Genomic DNA, 19143 nt, shown 5'->3' on the forward strand with positions numbered 1-19143 from the left:
ACCACCCTTTATTACAGATTGTATGTCTTTATCTGTTACAGAGATGAAGATATACAAATATATTGGTTTTACTCAAACTTCCCTGGTTATCTTTCAAAATAAAAGCCCCCTGAAAATGTCTCTGTTGACAGAATCCCATTAGTTGTTGACATAAGGCATTTTATTGTGAAATATTCGCAGGACTGTGTTGTTGACAATGCACGAGCTTGCACAACTTCATAAATGAGTGGAATTTGTGATAATAAATGTAGAAATATAGACCTCATAGCAGTAGGCAGCCGTGCAGAAACGTCACAGCCACTATACTGCCAGTATGAAGTCCACAAGCACAAAAAACACTGCAGTTCGGCAAGGATGCCGTCACCTGTTGCTTCCTTATCCAGTGTGAATCTGGTGCAAGTGGAAGGAAGACTTCTAAAAATTGTCACGTGATTCACATTGTCATCCTTCGCTTTCATGTAGACTGGCACTGATGCACATACTGCACAGCACCCCTGAACAACAGTAGATGTAGAGTAAATATTTGTTCAGATTCAAGGACTGAATCAAAGCTTCAGTTCCCATGAGCACGTGTAACTAGTTTCTCCTCTGCTATGAAGAACAGCTTGGAAAAACTCCCAGTCTTTACTCAGTGATTGTCAGTCCATTGGTCTGCTGTCTGAGATCAATGTCTCTAGACAGCATTCGTCTAGACAAACAGCCCCGCTGTCCGCCATTTAGCAGGGTCATCCACATCCAGCTCTTCAAGCAGACTCTTAGTCTCAAGTAATGAGATCTGTTTGTCCTTCCTCACTCACTGACTGCCACTGGCCCACAAAACTAGCATGCACTTGGTATCATGGTGTTTGTGTGTCCTTACTAATGTCCATATTGGGGACTTTCATCAGCTCACATGCCAGTGCATTTGGGACACCGTTGCCTTTGGGGTCCAAAGCCCCAATCCCCAATTAGATTTCATTATTAAATTTGTATTCCGTTTAAAAATTGAGTGGCCTCAAAGTTAGGATGTTGGGCTGGGCGCCCCCAAAGAGGACATAAGTGAGTGTGTGAGTGTGCTTATGTCCTTGATGGTGGTTCAAAGAAATGGGTGTGTCCAAGATTATGAGATTTTGTGGTCATTCTGTGTGTATGTGTGTATCCAGTCCCAGTTGTGTGTGCGTGTGTGTGTGTTTGTGTGTTTGATGATCCCTTTGGTAGACTCCATTAACAGGTTGCCCTGGCCCACCCCCCCTCTCTATACTCATTCCCCTGCTCACCCCTGTGTTTGTTTCCGCTCTTTCCCTTCATTTGATGTAATCTGATCTCATCATCTGGATGGACATCTCTCGAAAGGCCACTTACAAGCACCATGGTTTTTTGCACACTTTTGTGACCCCATACACATTCACACACAATTGCAAGTGTAAAAGTAACACACAGCAACATATTCAAAGGAAGAGATGTGCGTATCATCATGCTGGTTCCCCCGCTGGGAGCATTAACTGCACGTTCAGGACATTCTTCTCCTCAACAAGGTGACACGTTTAAGAGCACGCTTCCGTAACAATGTATTACATCTCACACATACACACACTCACCACATACACCTTCTCCAAACGCCATTATAAATCTTGCAGACAGCCATGAAAATGAAACCAGCGCAAGTAACGTTGAGATTAGACATTCACAAACATGATTAATGGGGTTTGGCCGCACCCAGTGTGTGCAGAATATTAACGCTGCTATGGGCAGTGGAGGATACCTGAACCAGCTATACTGACACAAACACACTCACATACTGGGTTTTAATAGATTATTCCAGTTTTAGCTCCACACAAGCTCAGAAAGCAGCTATTACTGTTGTTATGATCTCTGGGAACACAGACAGTAGCTCAGCCATTTGCTAATGCTGGTATACTGATCACATGTTATACGTCTGCAAAAGCTTTCTGTTGCGCACACTGTCTGAGGGTATGCTCATGTACTTTATTCTCTCCAACAACAGACACATATATATGTGCACTGATGTGTTTTGAACAAGGCCAAAACCAGTATATTATACAAATGAAGGGCTGCACAATGAATTATGTTTTTGATCACAAAGCTTGCTGTTGTTAAGACTAAAATGCATATGCATCTGTCCGTTACCAAGCAACAGGTGCTAAGCGCATTACAGCTCAGACATGTGATTTTAAGACAGAAATAAAACTGATCCAACTATGCCTCTAGTTATTTTCAAAAATCCATTTGGTTCTAAATAACATATTTTACCTGCATATTTCTTCTTTGATTTTTGGAAATATTCTTCCATTTTATCTTTTTATCTGCTACTTTCAAATCAGGTTAGATGAAAGCCTGCGTACCAAGTGTTGAATTTAGACTAAATATTATTGTTGGCTTCCCACAGTGAGCTTGGGTTGAATTAATTACACTTTCTTTCAGTCTGGTAGTAACATGTAGTCTACTGCGTGTGTGCGTGTGTGCGCGTGTGCGTGCGCGCAAGTATGAGCATCTCTTCATTGTTGTCTGCATAGTGAAGTGTGTATGTGATGCATGCTCGTGTGTCAATGTGCAAGTGTATGTCTGTCTGTGTGCTTGCCTTTGTGTGTGTTTGTCTTTGTGCAGCACTGTGTAAGTAATTGCCTCCCACAAGTTAGATAAACAGCATCCTTCAAGTATTCAGCAACCAGCTGTCCTAATATCCGAGGCACATATGGAAGAAATGTCTCTCTGTCTCTATGTGCCCTTGTTCTGTTTGCCTGTCTCTTTCTGTCTTTCTATGTCCCATATACCTACTATGTTCACATATATGCACATACACAATATACATATATTTTGCATGGGAAGCAGATATAAACTATGCTTGTTAAGGTTTGGTGTTTTTTTTATAATGTATTTTGGAGTAAACATTCTACAGTAGTTTCAGTGTCTTCCACTCATTTACTTGCACAATATTTCACTTACCTTAACTATGCAACCTTTGAGCTCATATCAGTGTATTTAATTAATTAAAATGTACTGTATAGTGTGACAGCACTTAGGAGTGTGGCTACCAAATATTTGTAGTGTTTTGATACATTGGTGTCTCTAAAGAAAGCGCCTGCTGGTCTATCAGCATGTGCAATTGTTTGCATGTGGAAACCATCCTGCCATTTGTCAAGAGACTGTAGCTTGGTTTCCATTACAGATTTGCGCAAAAAATTAAGCGATATATTTGAAATTTCAATCAAACACAATCGTGAGATGACAGCGTTTCCACTGAGTGATTTTTCTGTTTTGTATTCGCAATTTCAATTTGCGCGATTTGAGGGTTAATGAAAACTCGCCTAGTAACACTTGTGGCTTTGGCTGTGGCTCTTTGATATGATTTTAATGAAGGCACTATGAAACCACAAAAATTGTGGAAATGGACATTCAGAGTTGACTTATTAACACCATACGCTAAAGGTGAATTAAATTTTATATTTCAACTCCAAAGACATAATAAATGTTGGCATTATACTTTTCTTAAAACCAGAATTATGTCAAATTTTTATTCAAATGGTTCATGGGTAGCTGATGTGATAAAACTTTATGTTACAAATTTCAATTTTATGGTATGACAAAACTGGGGTTAATGTGTGCTTAGGTTTTGGCACAAAAAAACACATATTTAGGGTTAGGAAAACATGTTTTGGTTTAAAATGACCTGTTCGGTCACCACTAACATTCCTGGAAATGTAAAAAAATAATTTCTTTTTTTGTGCAAAAAAATCAGCTGGGAATGTCCTGATGTGTTGTTGAAGGTAAGACTTTTTTTTTTCTCTCCGTTTTTGGTCTCGAGAAGTGGTGTGCTGCTTGGCAGCCATTTTGCTTAGGTGTCACACCATCTGTCATCCCTCAAATTTAGCTCACATGTAAACTGAACTAGGTCACTTTATAGATGTTACGATACCGCACAAATGTACAAATGTGACATATCCTTGGTTTTCCGAAATGTTCATTGCCAACATCTTATCCTGGTGACTGGGCTGTTTTTTTCTCTGCCAAGGAATGGTACTCTAGATGTGATTTAGATAATGGTCAAATCCTTTTATAAGTACTCTATCAGATCGGATCTCTTTCTCAAGTAGTATTTTTTTAAATATATTGATTGTCAGACTTTGTTTGCCTTTGTCACTTGAGATAAAAAAAAATAAGAAAGAAAGAAGAAAAAACTAGAATTCAACACAATTCCCATGATTACAAAGATGTTCTTACTCAGATACTGGGCAGGAAAAACTCCACAGAGTGGAGTGCAGCCACATGCCCTGTTAAATTATATAGTAACTCTCTTTCCTTTAGTTAGAATCGTGGGAATGGTGTTCCTCAAAAAACCTCCTTAATGCTAAAATGATGATAGAACTATTCTTACACAAATTATATTTGTGAGCTATTTCCTAAAGGTGTCTTCACATTATTGCTGGCCAGAAGTGTTTACTGCCTGCTAGCTGGCCCTTCTAAGGCAAATGTTTTGCTCTTCTTAGTTACGATACATAGATGTGAAAAGTTTACAGACAATAGAATGAAAATGTACACTATCAAATTAAATTTCAAACATATCTCTTGATAGTATGTTGCCAGCCCCCAAGAGGAACCCCTGAGAGGCAACAAAGATGTTTTAATAGCACAGTGCAGTCTGCATGGAGGCATTTGAGGAGTGTGTTGGGGACGAGAGGTTGATAGTGTGTGTCACATGTTTCCCAGGAGAAATTAATATCATCACAGTATGGACCTGAGGCTAGTCAGTTTATTAACAGATTTCACTCGTTGGTCATTCATAATGTTCCACGCTGTGTGTGTATGTGTGTGTTATTGATACTGGACAGGGTCACAAGCCCAAGGCAAGGACATTGATGTCACAGCTAACCTTCTAGCTGTCCAATCAGAACAGCAGTGGGGTGCAAAGTCCCGCCCACGCACCTACCTGCTCCCTGCTGAACACACCACCTGTTCTGCTATTACACTCTCATCCTCTTTGTTTTTTGTTTTTTTCCCCCCAAACATGCCCATACGGTGCACCCTAGCTCACAGGATCATCCCTCACTTACCTCCTCGTTGAAATTAAAAGCCATGCTTGCCTAACGTACATGTAATTTACTGAGATGTAGCCCCACACAAAATGCTAATTGGAAACACGGCACAAACAGCAGTTGCAGAGTTAATCAGTACATGAATAAACATGAACAGGAACACTGCTGCATAAACAGGAGCCATTGACTGAAGCGGATACATACTAAACAGAAACACAGATATGCTTTTGATTTACAATCACTCTATCATGTACAGTGAGACACACACTGTTGGTGTTGGGCATGGCGAGGGCAAGGCTGAACTGACTGAGTGACTCCAGATGGTTGTTAACAACAGGCGTTTTCTGTCCTACTCAGTGACAACCTACTTTGCAGTCGTGGGTGTGAAAATGTGCATGTAAAGGTCATGTCCTTACCCAGTGATGTCAGCTAGAGTAGCTTTTAGCAAATTTTTAAAATCCTTGTGTCTTGACCTCTTCCTGTTGAGCTCTCTTTCCGAATGCATGCAGTGTCTCCCTGTGATGAAAAACAATCAAACAAGAACAGACTCAGTTTCCTTGGAGATTATCCTTGTTATTTATGGCCTTGAATTCAGCCCCATGACCACTCGCCAGCCCAATCCTCCCATGCAGCTACATGTAATTTCCGTGAACAACAGGCGTTCTTGTCATGTAATATAACAGAGGCTGGAGCATGGGCGCCAGTCAGCTAATTACAGCATGTTCATTTATCATGGCATAAATACCATCATTCATGTGACACCCTGACTCGTCAATCAAACGATTAGGTGTGTGATTAATGACTCAACAACAAACAATCTATCACTGATCTATTAACAATCAACAGACAATCAGTGGTTGGTCTACAGCTAATCAATCATTGGCATACACTGATGGAGAACTCCGCTATTTTTGTCCCACGCTGGTCACTTGACCAGGTGATAATATCTGGATATGACTCAATCATATCAGTCTGTGTCAATGTTTTAATGTTGATTTTCTTGTTTGCTCACCTTTGTCTTTAAAGGGAAAGTTCACCCCAAAAACAAAACTAGAAAGTTTTCTCTTACCTGTGGAGCTATTTATCAATCTATATTGTTTTGGTGTGTGTTGCAGAGTGTTGGATCAACCGTAGAGATGTCTGCCTTCTCATGAATATAATGAAACTGGATAGTATGTGGTGCTCAAAGTGCCAAAATATACATTTGAAAAACTCAGCAGCAATGTCTCTTTCCAGATATCACGACCTGCTTACTCAAGATAATCCACAGATCTTGTGAGCAGTTTCATTTAGGAACTATTTTCTTTCTACTGAACTGCATCCATAAACTCTATCAGTGCGTAAAAGGAGGCGTGAATCTGCTCTTTAGGACATGGCAGTTATTTCAGTAATATATAGATATTGTGTTATGAGACTTGATATTGTCATGGATTTTGATATTGTAATATCAGTGTTGGTTTCCCTGTAATTATAGGAAAGTGATGTAATTTTACTAGACTGTACATTCTTGGTCATGATGACCACAATACTAATGATTATCAAAAATGCATTGTGAATGCGCAAATAGTCAATCCTACAGTATAATTGCAATGTCAATATCTAGGTATTTCTTAAAAAAGTCATAATATTTGTTCACCCCCAGCCTACTCATGGATGAGAGGCTTGAGCTTGTGACATGGCACAATGCACTAACATTAACGGCGTCCTCCTCAGCTGAGCTGTAACTGTAGCTTGCTCCGTTGTGCAAGATGATCTAGCAGTAGATGCACACTTCCTTTTCCACGCTGATACCTTTGTTTGGTAGAATGTAGATTTATCTTGCATAACCGGGTCATGATTCCTGTAAAAAGACATTACTGTTGACTTTTCAAATGTTTTTTTTTTTTTTGGCACTTTGAGCTCCACAAGCTGAGTGCTTTCTCGTTCCATTGTATTTAAGAGAAGGCAGACATCTCTATGGCTGATATCTCCAACACTTGTCAACTCATGTCAAAGTAATCTGGATTGATAAATAGCAATACAGGTAAGACAAAAAATGTGCAAATTTGACTTCTTGACGTAAAGGGGAAATATGTATTTTTGACTTTGGGGTGAACTTTCCCTTTTAATGTAGTTTGTTCCTATTTCTCTGCCATCAGAGCCAGACTTGTTTGTGATATTGCCCTGGAGTAGGGAAAAAAGAAGCTAAGACAGAGGGTAACTATTAGGTAGCCTGTTCTATTTTTGTCTCTACCTGAGGGTTGACACAGAAGGAGAGAAAGACTGAGAAATGGAATAAAAAGCAAGTGAGAATGAAAGAAGAGGAATGTCATGTAGCTCCCCTCAAGCCTGGGAGGGAGGGTGGGAGGAGATGAGATGAGAAGAGAAGAGGGATCCCTCTGAGTCAGCCTTGGAGTTTTCCTCCCTGCTCTCTTCCTCCGCCTCCTCCCACTATAATTTACAACACTCCCGCCCTCCTCGTTTTTCCTTTTTTTTCTGTAGTCGTCTTCCTTTGCTCCACTCCTTCTTCTGTCTCAGCTGTCATTCACAAAAAGCCATTTCTCATTGTTTCCGCATTTTTTAATTTTTTTTTCTTGAACTTGTCAAGTCTTTATTTCTTTCAAGCTCTCCCTCTCTCTCTCCTCCAACTCTCTCTCTCTCAGTTGAATACTGATGAGCCAGAGACTGCACCACTCCCTCGCCCTCTTCTAAGCAAAAGAAGTCCTGCGAAGACGAACATGCAGCAAACCACAGCACACATTTGACTCAGAGCGTGTGATTATCCCTCTTCCTTCTTATTTATTGGCACTCTACTTCATTCAGTCTTGTTTGTACCCTGGGGCCCACTCACCCTTTTCCACATCACCTGCTTAATTGTGAGTCACCTCTACTTCTCCTATTCAGTGTCCACCTCTGTTCCCATCATTAAACCTAATTTACGTATTCTTCCCCCCTGTTTCTTTAATTGTAGCCTGGTTTGCTATGTATTACCCAAACTATATAGTTCCACGTGTCCACTGTTCCCCCTTTAGAGTCCCAGTATACATCGTGTGATTTTGGGCTGTCCCAAACAAAAGATGTTCATTGAGAAAGAAACGTGGTGATATCTTATCGTCCGTCCTATGTTGCTCAGTGAGAGAGGTTTAAGGATGGTCGCTGTTATGGTCTTGCAATCAAAGACAGTCCGGTATAAAATTCTGATAGTCTCAGAAATTTGGGATGACCATCTTACTGTGTGACTGCTGTTATGACTTACTTCTACTAGCCAATAAAAATGCAACATGAAATGATGCAGATGGACGTTTGTTATAGCCTGCGATTCAGATGTCATCGTACAGTCTGTATACATCAAACTTGATGTCGTACCCAAGTTTAATAGATCCATGTTGCAGAGTGTAGCTTGCACTAAACTTATAAGATTGATCAAATCTGACAGTCTGTAGGAGGCTTTAGCATGTATTCTCCTGCTTATGTACTAAAGGTCCTGGTGACCATCCCTGGTGCTCGCCTGTACATAGTTATTCCCCTTTGTTTGTGTGTGTGTGTGTGTGTGTGTGTGTGTGTGTGTGTGTGTAGGCAAGTGTTAGTGTCTCTGATTGTGTCCCCCTTGTTTCATAAAGATGCAACTCTGCTCTCTCTCTATTACACTGAATTGAACTGAGGTTTAATAAAGAGCGCAGGGATCCAAATCTAATAACAGCTCCACTCTGGTTATTGGAATGCTCTCCACTCTCACCTTCACACACTTTATGTCAGACACATGCACGCACGCACGCACGCCCACGCCCACACACACACACACACACACACACACACACACACACACACACACACACACACACAGCTATGTAGGCTGAGATATATGCTCTCTCTTTATTCAGAAAAGCCTTACTCAGCAAATCCCTCTTTCACATTACATTACACTCACTGTACATGCCATGCACACACATGCAGTAGTGCTGTAAATTGTTTTCAGCTGAGCATCATCACAAGTCACAATCATGTGAATCCCAAAAATGTCAAGTTTGTAAAAAACACCCCTTATTTTTGATTTCTGGAACAGGGCTTTTAATTTGAAGTGTGGTTTCCTGCTGTTCAGATTCTGTTTCATTGCCCTGCTCTTGGTATTATTTGGTCTGTTAACCTATTGTGCCTTTTCAGTGTCACTGAACATGAAGAAATGATATGCACTTTTTTTGTTGCAGTGATATTTATTCATTTATTTATTTATTTATTTTAAGCTATTGCACTTTTTTCTTGCAATATGGTTAATTTCATTGTGTTCTAAGCCCTCGTGTTGTTCACATTATGTGAAATGAAACTGAATATTGATAATTTATCTGTGTAAAGCTTGAAATTATGACTAAGGAAAAAATCTGGACCTTGTGGTTGAACCAGTTGGGAACCACTCATCAATGACTGTCCAAATATATTACTTAATTAAGACAAGTGATGTTTGAAATGTTTATTTGAACAACAGAACATAGTTTTAGTTTGGCATCTAGACTACAGCTTCATCACTCTGTGATGAAGTCACAGTGAGATATGTTTACATAAGATATTTGAAAGTGATGATTAAATATCTTGCCTCCCTAGCCGAAGGTTGATGCAGGCAACAGAACAGCAGCAACATTGACAAGGCAAAGGTTGCTGCTGAGACATTTTTGCAGCATAAATAGACGGCTGAAGTGGGAGGGTTTGTTTTGTAGTGACACGGAGAGTGGCATATGATGTGTGTGAAGGAATCAGTGCAGCTCAAGTTCATAGTATGAACTGGCTGACAGGAGTTGCTTCATTTAATATGAACAACTCTCCCAAGTCCAAAAACTAGAGTGCTAAAACTTAAATTTGTGATGTCATCAAGTATAGTCTGGAGCTGCTCCAGAGACACTGAATTGTTAAAGATGTTACAGATAACACTGAGAGCAGCCAGGGGAATATTCTGAGTATATGGGTACATATTCTGTTTCAGAGAAAATTGCAAAAGTAAAAAGCTTATATGGGTATAAAAAAACCCAGAAATATTCTGTCTCCCATTAATTGTCTATGGAGCAGCTTCAGACTTTAAACCCTATGACATCACAAGTTTAAGACTTACTATTCTGGTTTCTTGCTTTAAGACAGAGTAGGGCATGCTGAACTTTCCTTGGCCAGTGAAAATAACATATTGGAATTCTTAATTTAGGTGCCGTTCCCCTTTAAGACTTAAACATCCTTTTAACTAAAACTTGAAATTGTTGGTTACATCCGCTTGTGGGTGAGCTTTTTGTGTGTGTGAGTCTCACATGCTAACACCTCTCCAACACAAGTGGTCCGAATGCTGAGAGTGTTTGTTACTCATTATGCTAAAGAGGCACAGAGGAAACGGAGAAGCAAAGCACTGGGCACAAAGTGAACAGCAGGGAGCAGCAACAGAATGGTGAAAAAATACAATACCCTGTGTTTTGTCAGATATCTCCTTCTTATGACTATTAAATGTGTGTGTAAGTGGATGCTACCATCAGCAGAACAAGCTAGCAGGTGTATCCACCAGGTAGCTTGCTAATTGCTGTCATCTCTTTACTGTGTCACACTGCTTTCTTATACTATTGTGTCAATATTATGCAACTGTGGAATATGGCTACAGAAAATGCACAGTCCATCACTTTTAATGTGATTCTTTTTGATACATAACTGCACCAATTTATGTCTGCCTGAAGACCCCAGTTAAAAAGTGGAGACTGGAAAAATGAAAAGCCAAGTGACAGATAGTTTCTGTCGAGCAGTTAAATGGAAAATATTAGAATAGTATGCAGCAAATTTAAGAGGCAGGTTGTCTGAGCGCTCCACAATGGCACCATGAAGCGGCAAATCTACTTTCATTCAGCAGTTAGAAATTAAATAGTTGCATAAATGGGTCAGTTATCACCCCAAAATATTATCTCCCTCCTTTAATTTTGATAAATTCCAATATTTCCATTTAGTATGCGAATAGTGTTATAGAACAGGCAAAGTTTATTATGGTGTATTACAGCAAATACAGCCTGCAGAAATCTTATCGTGGCATTTTATGGAAATCAAGCTATATTTTGGGTTTGGCAAGTCTTCCATGGCATCCCTGTCTGAATCAGTGTGAGTGCATCAGTGGCAGAAAGCCATCAGCCTCTCTCAGCACAGCTGCATCCTTTATTGGCTGTTTCTGCAGGCAAATACAGGAGTTTGACGCACTCACTGTTACCTGTGAAAAAAGTATATGTTTCAAGTCTACTCCTTTCCTAGACAGCTGTCATTCACTCATTCATTCATGACAGTTGTCCTCACTCTGTGTGAGCGCATGAGTATGTGCGTCTGTGTATTGGCTGCTCGGTGTACAGAGAAACAAAGATGATGTGAGGAGGAGGAGAAAGAAAATGAATGACTCAGCTCAAAGCAAGAGAGTGAAGCAAAGCAAGAATTAAAATGAATGCAATTGGTTGTCACGTACACACACAGACATACACACATACACAGTCGAGCAGGGATGCATTGAAGCTTGCAGGCAGGGTGTGTGAAGAGTATAAATAGCTCTGCATCCTCACTGATGCTATTTTTAAACCAGGAGCCGTGACTGACTTAACCAAGGACAAAACTCAGAAGTAGCATGCATGCAAACTCTCTCTCTCACACACACACACACACATACACACACACACACACACACACACACACACACACAACAATACTGTACCAGACTTTTCACCAGACAGCCGACTCCATGGACACTCATGAATAACTGGGCGCCTGTTGAAACATAGCTCTTTCCCTTTGTCAGCTTGTGTCTGTCTTTAGCTGGCTCTCATCTCTCTTTGTCACTGCTGAATGCAAGCCTTTTTCTGTCAAACTCTTTCCCTTTGTTTCATTCTCCGGGGCTCTCTATTATGCTACTCTCCATTCTGGTCACATTTCATGCTTCATTTCTGTGTTATTTCTATTTAAGCTCAGAATTTGCCATTAATGGCCCAGTGAGATGCTATTCAGTCCACTGTGAGGACATGCTATGGATTTCTAAGAGGCTTTTACAAAGCAGTATTTTGGGCGGAGTAACAAAAAATACAAAGTCCTACAGAATGCAAATCCTGGGCAGAGTAATTTACAATATGATATTACAGCGATATGTTGCCCATAATAACGCTGGTATCATGATACAGCAATTCTTTGATACTTGATAGCAAGACAATTAAAAAGCAAGATTAATGAAACAATCAGTATTTTTTTACAACATCAGTGCTGTATATTTTATTTATCAGGCAGGCCCACATCTGATTTGTTTGCTGTGAATCATACAATATGACCCAAATACACGCTGGACGTCTGGACTGGACTTTGAGTTGAGCAGATCGAGCCAATATAGTAAAGAACAGAAACATCAAAACTGGTCCACTGAGGGGAGTTAAAGCCAGACCTGTTTTGGATCATGCTGATATAAAAGATTCAGAATTTGGCACAAGCTGCATGAATCCTTGGAGCCATCCTGTGAGGTGTAAACATCACAGGCTGGAAATGGTGTGAGGAATGTTTTCTTTTTTGGTACACTTTAGCACATTAGGGTTCCCGATATCCACTGAAAAATGGCTAAACAACTCAGCATATCTTAACACTGTTGATGACCGTGTCAGTCCCTCATGGCTGCAGTTTATCCACAACACCAGCATGAATATGCACCATGTCAAAAAGCACGTCATCACCAAATGGTCGGATAAAAACTAGGAGCTGGGTAACCACAGGAATGTGTCCTAAAACCCGGAAATCCGTTAGCATTTTCGCACCTCCAATTCCCTCATTTTAAAGTCAAGGTCTGTGGGATTTTTTTTTAATTGTTTTTTTGCTTAGCCTGAAATAAGGTCTGCGGTTAACACAAGCTGGAGAGAATTTCACATTTTGTTCTACGACATAAAATACGTCAGTAAATATCCCACTTGCAAACTTTGAAGCTTTTATGTGTCTTAAAAAATCAAAAGCATTTTTAGTCAGTCTTGTCTCAGTCTCGGACTCTGGATTTTTAATTGAGACCGGTCGAGACCACAACAGGTTTATTTGTTTACATAATTACTGTGATTAGATGTAAAACGTCCTTCTTCAAATCCAGCCAATCACGGAAGTCATTTGTTGTTTGCTTTTTTTTGTAACTGATAATGGCTGCCACAGAAATCAGAGGAAAATTCTTTATACACACACACGCACACACACACACATATATAATCTTGGTCTTGGTTGGTATGGTCTTGACTACAACACTAGTAAAGATTAGTTGCTAAACAAAACATGTAATTATCATAAACGTTTTTTTTTGTTTTTTTTTTTACCACAGAGCCTATTTTCTGCAATAATCCAAAATCCATTGGAAAAATCCCATGGCTTTTTGACGAGTGAACTAGAGTGGCGTTAACTTCCAGGTTGGACTACAGAAAAATATATATCAATATTATATCGATATCATAACATGAGATTAGACATCATCTTAAATTTTGGGTATCCTAATATCATGAGTGTTGTGAAGTGACATAATTTTCTGAATTTACCAGCCTTTACAAGCTATTCCATTATTTGCTTTACCCGCTTAGTCATCAACATTAATGATGATTATTTATCAAAAAGCTCTTTGTAAAATATTTTGTGAACACTTCAATAGTTAACCCAACAATATGCCGGTACTCTATACTACATCTTTCGTATGGACATGGCAGGTTTTAGCTTAAATGTCCAGCTATTGAAGCTGCACCTCCTTCTGCTCAAGGCATCCAATTTGTGGCAGAATCATTCCCACACAAAGGTACGCTGTTTTAGAGGAAGTACAACATGCCACCACTGTAAATAGGTGCACATAAAAAAGTGGTTGCTCGGAGTATTTGTGCAATGGTGTGTGTATTCATGTGTGACTTTGTGTTTGAGGCCATGTCAACATATGCTGAGTGTTTGCACCCACTAGTTTGCCTGTGGAGGTGATTATGAATCATAGTGGCATGTCACTGCTTCTGGTGATACGGTCAAGATAGGCCTGACCTGTTATTGTCTGATGTCCTGCTGAGGTGTTGATTGCCTTATGTACTGAAATGTTGTTCAGTTAACCCCCAATTGACCCCCAAAGAGAGTAGAACAAAGTAGAAAAAAAATGTATTGTTTGCAGTGAATCAACTCGTCAGTCGTCAGTCTCCAGTGTATGCATAAAGCTGAGTCCATCCTACTATATTAAAGTGTGTTTCTTCTGCTTGAGGTCAGCTGTCAGTCATACCTTTGTTTGTAATAAATTGCTCAGGAGATGTCCATTAGAGAAATATTGCATTTCCTTATTTTGACCCGAGTATCCAGTTTTTGAGCTGCTCTCCTATTTCCAAAAACTCTAAAATGAAGTTAAAAAGAAAATGGCCATTCAGTATGAGCATCAGGTACTCACAAACTCAATTTTTATTGCCCTTGCCCACCCTTCTGCATCAAAATTCTACGTCTTAGTTATTTCTTTGGCTATTGCACTCATCAAAATCTTGTTCAGCCATCAAATCACTTCCAGAGTCCTCCACCAAGGGTGTAGTGTTGACCTGCGCTGACAGACTGTGATTTGGCATTGAGAGATTGAGGAGTGCTACCTCAATCTTTGTCTCAAGCCACAGAATGCTGTACTGTATGTTGTCCCTTACATTGTATGAACGGGGATTTTTTTACATGGCAGATAATCCATAATCTTGTAAGAGCATCCGAGGAGCTAATAGTCAAAAGTCTCAATGGTTTATTGGACCTTCTCTCTGCATAGTGACCACTCAGCTAGAAATATTATTATTATTGCATGATGTGACCTAACAACATTCAGTAGTCAGTAGTTGTTGCAGCCAGTGCTGCCAGTTTGAAACCACAGCCTTTGCTTTCTCAAATGCAGTTTTTTGATCAGTAATTATAAAGGGGAGATATTATGTTTATGTTCTTTATATGGTCATCTACTTCAGCCACACTACTGCAAGCATTTACATTACATACACTGTTGCACGTAGCTACATGCTCATGTCAGGGGAACATGTCATCTTTGGTGCCAGTATTGTCGAATTCTACCCAATTTCTGATCATATTCCTGCTGGAACATGTCATTTTGTGAATATTTTTGTTTAGAATCTTTTATTGGTCATTTTTCATGGTAGAGAGTGCCATTATACTCTGTTACAGTCATTCCCCCAGCTGCAATGAGGGTGCAGAGACACTTAGACCTGGAAGACTCAGAATGCTGACTGCCCCTAGTGTCTGTCTGCAGTATAGGTCATAAAGCCTGCGCCTTTGCCTTAATGAAAGGGACATGAGCCAAAGTAGAAACTCAAAGTACACGCCGAATGAATTTTTCCCAAAGATGGTCTCTGTCATTGAAGGTAGTTTCCATTTTTATGTTAAATTCGATTTTAATGAGTTATTCAATTCTGCACAAAGGGGATTTCAGGTATTATTGACAGGTGTGTCAGCCAGTCCGTGCACTGGGGCTGCTTGCGATTGGTTGAACAGGTGTCTTGGCAGGAACGCCCCCACTGCAGATATTGCTACTGCACCGACTCAAGGTCCAAATAATGTCACCAGTGCAAGATGGCAGTGGCTATATCTGTGATATTTTGGCTTCATTTAGGCGTAGTGGGAGTAAATGGGGACGTGTCGTCCATCTTTATATACAGTCTATGGTCACACAATGGCACCCGCTTATTGTTTAAAACTGATCAATTATGGAGACCAGCAGACTATAGCAGAAAAAAATGAATTAGATTATTTTTTCCAGTTAATTTGTCTCATAACAGCTGTGACATATTATGGACTGTCTTTGTTGTTGGCAGGTATTTTCCCACTACTATCTTCAGCTGTAGCTCTCCACATGGCATAGCCCCAAAGCGGTCTGTTTGGACAAAAACATCAACACACATATTGTAAATCCTCCTGCACAGACATGCACTGTTTGAGTTCCTTCCTGCCACTTGGCTCCTGCGAGCCCACATTTGATTCACAGGGACAGTTGTCATGCCAACACAGTGTTGGCAAGCTCCAAAACAGAGTGGCAGTGTAAGGTAGAGGCTACTGACGCAGCAGGGAACTCACTAGGTACATCTGAGGGCATATACATACTGCACATGTATTTGTGCTGTAAGGACATATACATATTTGTTGGTGCCAGATATAAAATAGAGCCAATACCTCTATCTGCAAAAACAGATTACTGTAAATACATGGTATTGCTGAACACTGTCATTCAGCCAAAATAACAACCTGGCTGTTTTGATTGAAGGACTTATTATAGGCGATGGAGTGGCAGTGAATTTTAGTTTGCAGTGATTTTTTTTCTCTGTGTTTATGCAGACTTTGCTTTCAAATGCTGAGGGCATTGTGAGGATTATCAAGCATGTTATGTATTCAAATACTTCTGTGCTAGAGTTAGCGTGTGTGCGCATGTTTCACTGACCTTTGCTTGACTTTACTCACAATCAATTAATTAGCTTGATTTCAGCATTTAGAGCACCTGGGGTGTGTTTAAATTTAATTAAAGACGGTGTTTGTGTGTACATGACATATGTGTGTGTGGAGAACAGCCTATGGTATAACGGTGTACATAGATATTTTAGATGTTTGAAAAGGTGACTTGGGCTTGCAGTCTTAGATACTCAGCGGTCGATTCTGTCCATATAGTCAGGTGTTGGTGTCACAGACCAGAAATAAATTAGTCGTGGCAGTGAGGGAAGTGAGCGAGGGCGGCCTAAAAGATCAATCAGAGGTCTCACCTTTTCTTTCATTTCTGTCAATGGGGAACAGAGAGCACAGCCGGCACCTGTCTGCTGCAGGGACACCATTACAGTATAGACGGACACACTGACAGAGACAAAGTGGGGGATGGAGACAATGACTGAAAAATCATTCAGAAACACAGTGAAGGGGACTGGGAAAGAAAGACATGTAGAAGAGAGAGAATAAAGGGTTTAAACATGGAGAAAAAGAGACAGAGGGATTGCAATCTCAGGAGACATACAGGGTAAAGTTGTATTAAGCTGAGATCAGAGAGGGGGATCAGTCCATGTATCCTCTGTATGCTGAGTGTCATGTTTTTTACAGCAGAAAGTCGATAAACAACCGTTCTCCCGTCGTGCACGCCACTTCCCTCTTAGCCAGTGTATGTTTAGCCTGGCAGAGAGGGGAGCTTTGGGAGGGTCAGCTGGGTGTGAAAAACCAGTTCACAAGTTCATATCAATATTTGAAATAATAATAAGCATGTTTTTAGGCTAAACTTATATTTTTGGCAAATATATTAAATTATTTTGTTCCAGCAGCATTCTGTCAGTCAGCGATTTATTTGTTTATTTTTTGTCCATAGGAACAAGTACATATTCCATTTACCAGCATGTTTTTTTTTTTTTTGTTGTTATGCATCTAATGAGTGCAACTAAAGATAGACAGGACAGGTGGGAGAGAGAGAGGCAGGATTACATGTAGTAAAACGTCCCAGGTCAGACTCGAACCTGGGCCATTGCAAATGCCTCAGCCTACATGGAGCGCACGCTCTACCTGGTGAGCTGGAGGTCGCGCCAGGCCCAGTATTCAGGTAATAATTAAATTATTGCTACCACAGCTTAGCGACTCTGTCCCATCACTGCAGCTGGGAAATGACAAGCAAAAGACAATAACTACACTTCCTATTATATGATCTGAAATTAGGGAGAAATTAACAGTGTCATTAACCAAGTTTACATGTTTCCCTGCTGTCGGTATGTAGTTACATGTAGCACTGTAGGCTACTCAATGTAAACACTTGCAGTAGTGTGCCTGGAGCAGGTGACATGTAAGTGTCAGCCCTGTGATAGTCTGGCAACTTGTCCAGGGTGAACCAAACCTCTGTTTGTGGCCAAAGTAGAAAAACATAGGGCAGCACAAAATTTGATTTTTTGCTGATATATACTAACTTATTTGGCGGATAACCAATACTGGTATATGTACTTTTTTGCTCACATAATTTTAGTGTTTATCAAGTCTCTTCTGTAGTGGAATTAACATCATATTATGCATACTCTTATCATGATGGCCAAACAGCAGATGGAGATAATACAATGCTTTTCAGTGAATGTAATATTGATTCACCGTGCGAAATCAGAAGAATACTTCAACTTAGGGTTGATGTTGCATACATGTTTACTTTATCAGTAAAAATATGTGTGTATATCGGTTTGTGATATTGGCGGAAATCAGCGTTTCATTTTAAAGCAAATATCTGCTGATAATGATGACGTGCCAATATCATTTTACAGATAATATCCTAGAAGACTGTTTGAAAGAGAGTTCACAGAATGCTCTGAGGCTTTTGCACACTGGGATTACTTCTGCAGTACATATGTTTATGTAATTATCTGAAACTGGCCATGTTTGATATGAATATCTGACATTGTAACAATTAGAAAATGAGGAAAAGCCTAAAAGGTCCCCTTTAGGGTTAATATTAATATGTATGATCACACTGTACTGAAACACACTCCTGCTCTTGCCTGTTTCTTCATGTGTGTCTTTGAACACGATGTGGATGTTTTTAATATTTGGGGAAGTAAGATGTGGGCACAGTGCAGCAGCAAGTCCTCAAGAAAATACTGCATTTGTCACAAGATACAGCGAGGAATCCTGAAAACGGCTGATATTTGAACTTTTACTATCATGTCACTGGAGATGAAGTCCAGTTGGCTGCCTCTCACAGTGCCCCAGGTTACATCACCGTGACATGTCCCCATGCCAGAGTAGAATATAGTTTGGAGGAAGTAGACTACATCATTTAGCAGGCTGTCTGCTGGCTGCAACATCATACTGCCGTCTCCTAGCAACCGGTTTAGAAGAAGGGCTCGCTCAGGCAAAGCCTCAGTTCCAGCTGGTGATCTCTGAGGAGCGTGTGTTTGTGTGTGTGTGTGTGTGTGTGTGTGTGTGTGTGTGCGCGCGCTCGTGCATGTGTGTGTGTGTGCGTGTGTGTGTGTGTGTGTCTGTGTCTGTTAGCTTGCTGGGATAATGGATGAGTGTTGTAGAAATGAGCGTGCTGGCTCAGTCCTGCAGGGAAGATCAATATCAACTATACATTCATCTCTAATTACCACAGCGGAACTTAGAAGGAATCTCTCTCTTTCTCCTTCCCGCCCTC

At 40.3% G+C, this 19143-nt stretch overlaps 1 protein-coding gene across 1 annotated transcript in view; it reads left to right on the forward strand.

The window, feature by feature from the left end:
* Positions 1-19143, forward strand: part of shank3a (SH3 and multiple ankyrin repeat domains 3a) — a 221936-nt gene that overhangs the window by 150570 nt on the left and 52223 nt on the right. The gene's annotated exons all lie outside the window — the stretch shown is intronic.

Source organism: Plectropomus leopardus, chromosome 11, assembly GCF_008729295.1.
Source record: "Plectropomus leopardus isolate mb chromosome 11, YSFRI_Pleo_2.0, whole genome shotgun sequence".
Classification (NCBI taxonomy): Eukaryota; Metazoa; Chordata; class Actinopteri; order Perciformes; family Serranidae; genus Plectropomus; species Plectropomus leopardus.